Source organism: Gracilinanus agilis, chromosome 4, assembly GCF_016433145.1.
Source record: "Gracilinanus agilis isolate LMUSP501 chromosome 4, AgileGrace, whole genome shotgun sequence".
In the NCBI taxonomy this organism is placed as follows: Eukaryota; Metazoa; Chordata; class Mammalia; order Didelphimorphia; family Didelphidae; genus Gracilinanus; species Gracilinanus agilis.
In genome coordinates this window covers 136234097-136242360 of record NC_058133.1, presented here as the reverse complement: position 1 = coordinate 136242360, position 8264 = coordinate 136234097, and positions in this window count along the sequence as shown.

Below are 8264 nucleotides of genomic sequence, written 5' to 3'. Positions count from 1 at the left end.
CAACTATCAATAATATGGAAATAGGTCTTGATCAATGACACATGATAAAACCAGTGGAAATGTGTGTCGGCATGGGGGGGGGTGCGGGGGGTGAAGGGGAATGTAGGAGCATGAATCATGTAATCATGTTAAAAACGAATATTAATAAACATTTTTTTAAAAAGTGGATGAGCAGCCTTGAAAATGGCTCAAGTAAGCCCTCACAGCAGAGATGCTAATCATCCTTGAAGACAATATGCAATAGAACAAAGAAGGGAAATCTGAGCTTTACCCTCTACCCTTCAAAAAGAATGAGTCTCAAAATGAGACTCCAAAGGTGGTATTTTAGGCATTTCACAGTAGATCTCCCCACTGTTAATAATAATGGGCAAAAGACTAAAAAACCATTCCTGGCTGGTGAGAAGAGCTGGGACTTATGAGGAGTTCCAACAGAAGAGATGTGAAATACTTGTTCTGAAGTTCCACAAAATTATCTTCACTTCCTAAGAGAGTGAAATAGGTATTATGTATTATTGTTTATGTTTTAAGCAATTATTTATGTGCACTGAATCTTTTAAGCATTTCTTTTGAGTTGGAAGAAATGAAGAGCTGTCTTGGGATCTACTTAATATATTGAGTTACTTTTCTAGAAAGAATCTCATTAATCCCTAGGAGACACAAGGCTTGAACTGAAACCATGAATTTATTGTAAATATGACAAGGGTTGTTGCCCAAGATTCAAGCAACTCATAGAAAAGTGAAGAATGAAGGGAAGAAATTCTTGTCTCAACTCCATCCTGTCCCATACAAAGGGAGGTGAGGCATTGATTTCCACCAATAAGGAGAGTCCCATATCAAAGGGCTTTGACACTGGGGTTACATAGAGATTTTCCCCAAAACTCCAGGATAGGAGGAACTTAACTAGCCAGAAAGTGTGAGAAAAAGCCTGATCAACTCTATTTGGGGTCAGGAATCTAAAGGATTGAAATTTGGATCACTGTATTGCTAAGAATAACTAGGTCATTCACAATTATTCATCATATAATATTGCTGTCACTGTGTACAATGTTTTTCTGGTTCTGCTTATTTCACTTTGCATCAGTTCATGGAAATCTTTCCAGTCAACAAGCAGTTATTACATACTTACTATGTTCTATGTATTGTGCTAAATGCTGGGGAAGGTGGAACTAGGAACGCAGAAGAAAAACATGATTGATCATGTGATTCGAAGGATATATGACTGGGATTTTGGCATTAAAAGATCATTCTATTGCAAATATGAATAATATGGAAATAGGTTTTGAACAATGATACATATATAACCTAGTGGAATTGCTTGTCAACCAGGAGGGGAAAGGGAAGAGGGGTGGAGAAAATCATGAATCATGTAACCATGGAAAAATATTCTAAATAAATAAATAATTTTTAAGAATAAATAAACAAAATAAATGTTGGGGAAACAAAGGTTAAAAAAGTCCCTGCCCTCAAGGAGCTCACAATCTAATGGAGAAGATGACATGCAAAAATTATAGGCCAAAACAGAGCTTCCTTGGACAAGAGTAGGGTTTGTAAAGCTAAGAGCTAAGTCTCAAGCCAAGAATCTTCAAATCTATAACCAAGGCTCTTGATACAATATGACAGCAAGCCAAGTTGACAAACTTTTATTTTACTTTATTTTATTTTATTAAGACTTAACAATGATATTTAATCACTATGAGTCTTAGAGTTTACAGAATAGATTTTTCTTTTTTAACATTAGTTTATTTTTTAGTTTTGAGTTCCAAATTCTTTCCCTCCTCGCTTTCTTTCCCCTCTCCCCTCTCTGAGACAGTAGGCAATCTGACATAGATTTTACACATATAGTCATATAACAAACATTTTTCCATATTAGTCATTTTGTGGATGAAATCTCTAGCCAAAAAAAAGGAAGAAGAAAAAGTGAGATATAGTATGTTTTGGTTTGTATTCAGACTCCATAAGTTCCTTCTCTAGAGATGGATGGCATTTTTCATCATGAGTCTTTGGGATTGTCTTGGATCACTATATTGCCAAGAATAGCTAGATCATTCATAATTATTCATCATAAAATATTGATGTCACTGTTTATATTGTTCTTCTGGTTCTGCTCACTTCACTTTGTATCAGTTCATGTAAGTCTTTCTAGTCAACAAGCATTTATTAAATGCTGGGGATGCAAAGTTGTTTTTTTTAATGCCTGGCTTCAAGGAGCTCACAATCTAATGGGGGTAGACAACATGCAAAAACTATATACAAATAAGATATATAGGGAAAATTGGAGTGACTCTCTGAGGAAAAGCAGGACTGAGAAGGGCTTCTTGCAGAAAATGAGACTTTAGCTGAGACCTGAAGAAAGCCAGAGAAGACAGGAGGCATGAATACCATATTGCTTGTGTTCAGAGATTAGCTTAGAGCAGCAAATAAAATGCTTTGAAGCTGGGGAATGACCAAAGGTCTATTGTGGTCATCTAAGTATGAAATAATGAGGACCTAGCTTACCGTGACAGCAAGGGGACTAGAAAAAGGACCAGGTATGGATACAGATAGATGAGTGTCACAATGGATGGAGTGCTAGACTTAGAGTCAGGGAGACCTCAGTTCAAATCTAGCTTCAGATTTCTACTAGTTATATGACCTTGGACAAGTCACTTAACCACTTTCTGCCTCAGTTACCTTATCTATAAAATGGGGATAATAATATCACCTACCTGCCAGGGTTGTTGTGAGGATAAAATGAGACAATGTTTTTAAAGCACTTCATAAACCTTAAAGTACTATATAAATGCTAACTATTATTACTAAATAAATATTTCGAAGGAAAAATTGGCAGAGCTTAATGGCTAGTATGGGGAGTAAAAGAAAAAGCAAATGGGATGACTGAATTTTGAGCCTACATGACTTAGTAGAATGATGATACCACAAAGAGAAGTAGAAAATTTTGAAAGGGAGAGTTGGTTTGGTGAGGAAGAGAATGAATTTGATTTGGGACAAGGAATGCTCAAAATAAAGCTGTTTTCACTCTCCCTGAATGGTCCCATAGGTTTGCCTTGGTAGAACAGCTTCTGCTGACTGACTATGCTGGCTGGTCTTTTGCCAATGATGGCTATACCATAAACTAGCTTCTTCCCAGCTCCCCAGCTCCCCACACACCCCTGTGGTCCTCTTGGATTCCATAGTGCTTCCTGGTTATCAGTCTTTTAAGTGGGGTTATTGGGCTGGAGGTGGGAAAGTAAAAACTATTGGTGCTAATTCACAAGCACATGGACCCACACTCACTTCTGTCCTAGCAACCAGGGCAAGCGTCCTGTTCCTGGACAGGCAGTTCATTGGTTTATCCCAACACTTCTTCACCTGCTGTTTAATACTCTTTAGGCCCAGGAAATTTTCTTTTGAGCCTGGGCAGTGATTAATTATTTGCATAGCTGCATTTTATAGGCTGGTGGTCTTAAACCCAGGCTGTCATTAACTTGTAAGAACTGAATGGGAGGCATGGGGCATAGCTAGACGCTACTGCTGCGATTCACCATGGGAACAATAATGTGGGAAAAAATAACAACCCTCCCCCAAAACAGTCCCTTTTGGTTCTGTGTGAAATCATACAAAATGAAAAGGCGGTCGCCCTGGATACCAGATTCTAGATATGACAGGTGGGGAGGGCATGCCCCCTTTGAACAAAGGACTACAGCATGATGTCCAGCTTCAGAACAACTCTTTAAGTCCAATTGTGCCCTTAGCATCATCTCTTCTGTGAACATAACCTCCCCTTTCCCACCACAGCCACTGGCAAACTCCTTAGTCCCAAATACTTTCCCATAACACAGGTTTTCCTAACTCATATCATCTAAAAACTTAAGCTCACTCACTAGACCTACAAGAATCAATACTGAATTTGGAATAAGCACAACAAAATGAGCCCAGGACAAACCGCATGAAGGGTGTTCTCCAGTTAACCTTTTAAGACAAATTCATTTGGGGATTAGAAGAGAAGACCTCAGACCTTTGGACAGAGGGTCACCTGGTGGGAGAAAACCCCACATTCCCCATCTAGGACATTCCTTCTGGATTCTGCTAGGTAACTGATCTGCTAATTTCTGAAAAACCAATCTATCTTGACAGGCAGCATGATGGAGTAGAACGAAGACTGAATTTGGCTTTAGAAGATGTGAGTTCAGCTGGGTAGTTCAGTGGATTGAGAGCCAGGCCTAGAGATGGGAGGTCCTGGGTTCAAATTTGGCCTCAGAAAGTCACTTAACCCCTATTGCCTAGCCCTTACCACTCTTCTGCCTTGGAGCCAATACACAGTATTCACTCCAAGACAGAAGGTAAAGATTTTAAAAAAAAAAATATGAGTTCAGTTTCTGACCCTAATAAACTTCTACCTGGGTAAAAAAAACAAACAACAAAAAAAACATGTCACTTAATGTCTCTGAGGCCATATTTAAACTCGTGTTCTTGTCTCCAACCCCAAAATTCTAGCCATTATGTCACCCAGTTGCCTAATTTGAGGGTATCCAAGAATGTCAGTCTTCCCTACATTAAATGATGCTTGGTGGGATGGAGGAGAGTGGTCTCTTCTACCATGTGACCTCTCCAAAGGTCTGAGTTCTCCCCTTCCAAGCCTCCGAATGAATTGCTCTTAAAACGTTGGTTGGAGAACACCTTCATGTTGTTTGTTCTGGGCTCATTTCAACATGCCGACTCCAATACCAGTATTGGTTCTTCCGGCTCTGGTAGGGCAGTCCAAGGTTCTGGACAATATGAGTTAAGAAAACCTTTGTTATAGGAAGTTTTCTTCATAAAGTAGGAATAATAACCGGTGTATTACCTGCCCCATTGAGTTATAAAGAAAGCTTCCTTGTAAACCTTAAAGCACTCTGTAAATGTGAACTCTTATTGTGAGCTATGATAATGGAAGATAATGGCTTAATAATGTGTTGCTCCACATCTCAACATAACAAGCTTAAATAGGAAGCAAGTGAATAAATCTCCAGGGGTAGAATTTCAGTCGTCATAGCAAGAAAGTAGGGAGATATCTTGGGGAGAGCAGTCCTTTGCACGGATCCCTTTAAATCATAACTCATGGGTATGGTTTAAGGGCATTGGGCTGGCCCTGCCTCTGAGGTCAGACCCACCTCCATCCTCAGAGTACTCTTTGTTCTCTCCCTGTTGCTTCAGTGGTAATGTGCTTTCTGGTACAAAAAGATGCAAATGGCCTTTTGAGTGAACCAGCTAGAGTGACCTGGTCAGAAAGACGCCTTCAGACCAACCCTCCCCAATCCTGATTAGCTCCCTCGCATAATTACAGTATCTATTGCACTCATTTATTCTGTCCACCCAAAGATTTCTAAATCCTTTAAAACATCTGATTCTCCTTCTGAGTCTAATATTTCCTCCTTTTCTTCTTCTTTCCTCATCTTCCTCCATGCATTGTCCCAACAAGCTCACGTGCTGGCTCTCTCCTCATTTTGACATATGGTCAAATAGATAAGTTTGCCAAACACTGAACATTGAACAGAAGACCCAGGAGTCGTGGTCCCCACCCTCTCCCTTTCCCACTCTGGATGTCAGATCTCCTATCCAAGGGATTTACTACTACTGGTTGAACCATCCCAGCTGCCTTTTAGGATTATGGCTAGAGTCCCCAAGGTACTATCTACCATTTGATGGGATGGAAAGAATGTAATTGTTGAATTCAAAACTGGAATGCAACTTGAGGGGAAGACTTTTATCTTTATGGAGAATGGCCAGTTTCTTTTTCTCCTCTCTTTCTCTCTCACTCTCTCTCTCTCTCTTTCTCTCTCTCTCTCTCTCTCTCTCTCTCTCTCTCTCTTTTGGTATTTGTTCTCTTATGTCCTCACTTCCTTCCCCTCCCTGTTCTACCCTCTTCGGGGAGCCATGATCTAGTTATTTTTGCTTCCTGGCTTTCCCTGAGTAAAAAGTATTTTACTCTGTTCTGATCTTTACCTATCTCTCTGCTTGTCTCTGTCTGTCTGTCTATCTGCCTGTCTATCTGTGTGTCTTTCTCACATATACCTCTTCCTTTCTATCTTTCTTTTTTTAAAAACCCTTACCTTCCATCTTAGAATCAATACTATGTATTGGTCCCAAGGCAGAAGAAAGGTAAGGGCTAGGCAATGGGGGTTAAGTGACTTGCCCAGGGTTACAAAATTAAGCAGTGTCTGAAGTCAGATTTGAACCCAGGACTTCCCATCTCTAGGCCTGGCTGTCTATCCACTGAGCCACCTAGCCGCCACCACCCCTTCCTTTAAAGTATTTCATTATTTTTGTCCTGTCTTTCCTCTTTTATCCCAAAATTTTAAATAGCAGACCAGTAGAAGACATAGATAGGTTAAATGGGAAGGGGAGGGCAGTCAAGGCTGCAGATGGAGGAAAACATTACAATTCCTTTTCCCTCAATACAAGCCCTTACTTTCCCCTAATGCAAGACATATTTTTCTAAAGGAGAGGGGATGAGCGATGCAATCCTACCCTTTCAATGAAGCTAGAGAGCCTGCTTCTAGAAAGGCATGGTGATGTATAATAGAAACAGGAATCAAGAGCTTCCTTGCTCTTTGCTTTGGAGCATGCACAGACATTTTATAACTGTTTTCAGTTACTAACTACAGGATGAAAAAGTGATGTACTGTGGATAGGCTGCATAGTTACATTCGAAAATCACTAATGATCTAGAGATTGGCCCTTGGTCTGGATTTTTCCTCCCTGGCTGATTTCCAGAGCTTCTTTAAGCCTCTTGATTGAATGGGGCACCCTCCCCATTAAAGGCTAACATGTGGTGCATAACTTTCAGCCTCTGTTCTTTGTTTCCTTCATTTGGTTGTTGGGGTTTTTTCTGTTTTGTAAGGAAGAAGATCGTAGATATCTATAACCTCATAGATATAAACTGAAGATGACTTTGACCTTCAAATGTCAGGAGAATAAGCTACCAGAATCCAGGAATGGGAGTCCCTGAAAGGACTGACCAGAAACTAAGTGAAGTCCTGAGTGCCCTACCCAACCCAGCAGAAGCAGAAATGTGGAATCATCCCTCAGCTGTGTGGCACTTGGAAGTGAACGAGGTAGGGTGAATACTTTATAGAACTATGTTAAGTTTGAGCCTACTCTCCCCAGGGGCTGAAGTACTAGGGAGGAAAGTAACATTGCGAGGGGGATGTTGTACTTCGGTTCTGTGTCTTCTCTGTAAATATCATTCTGTAAAAGCTCATTGATGTTAATTTGTTAAATGGAACTGGGGCACTAATCCCTGCTGGCTAAAGGCAGGAGAAACATAGTAGAATGGGAGCTTGAGCCAATAGTATTAAAGAAAGATATTCCTCCTCCACCTCAGAGGTCCCCCTAGAACCCTAAAGGGAAAATGTTGCTAACCTCATTCTGGAAGATTGAGTGCAGAGCCATCACATCATTTCTCTGAGTCTTTCTTCCTGATCAGAGCATGACTTTTCCTTAGGGAGGGATGGGCCAAAGAAACAGTGTGAGTGGTAGGAGAAAGTGTTGTATCTGGAATCAGAGGGCCTAGAACCCGCTATATTTCCTTGAGCTATCATTTCCCCTCTCTGGCCCTCCATTTTTTCCCATCTGTATAATAATCCCATGTTCCAAGGACTTCTTATTTGCCTTCAAGCCCTACCTGGTTACACCAAAAGATAATGTCACTTTTTCTTCATGGACCATGGAACAAGGAATTAGGAAAGGGTCTGAGGAAACAGCTAAGTTTATGTCAAGAGTGAGGTTGAGACTGGTGTGTCTAGGAAACTTTGTTCATCTGCTCTATCTCTCCCACTGAGTTTTTTACTTACAAGTAAAAGTAACTCCATGGTGATGTAAATAGACTGGTGGCCCTGAATTCAGGAAGACCTAAGTTCAAGTCTGCCTCAGACACTTTCAAAGAGACCCTTGGCAAGTCACTTAATCTCTGTCTGCTTTCCCCACCTGTAAAATAGGAATTATAATAATAACTACCTCCCAGAGTTATTGTGAGGAGCAAATAAGATATAAAGCACTATATAAGTTCTATACAATGTAAATTCAAAATGATTATTATTAAGTCTCAATCTAGGTCCCAGAGGGTGGTTCCTTCTGCATGCAGGAGACCTCTGCCAGAAAAAGACTGAACTCCTTTAGGAAAATGAATGGCTACACTTAGCTCATCCTGGCCCTCTAAACAAAGAGACACAGAAGTCCTCTCTCTCTCTCTCTCTCTCTCTCTCTCTCTCTCTCTCTCTCTCTCTCTCTCTCTCTCTCTCTCTCTC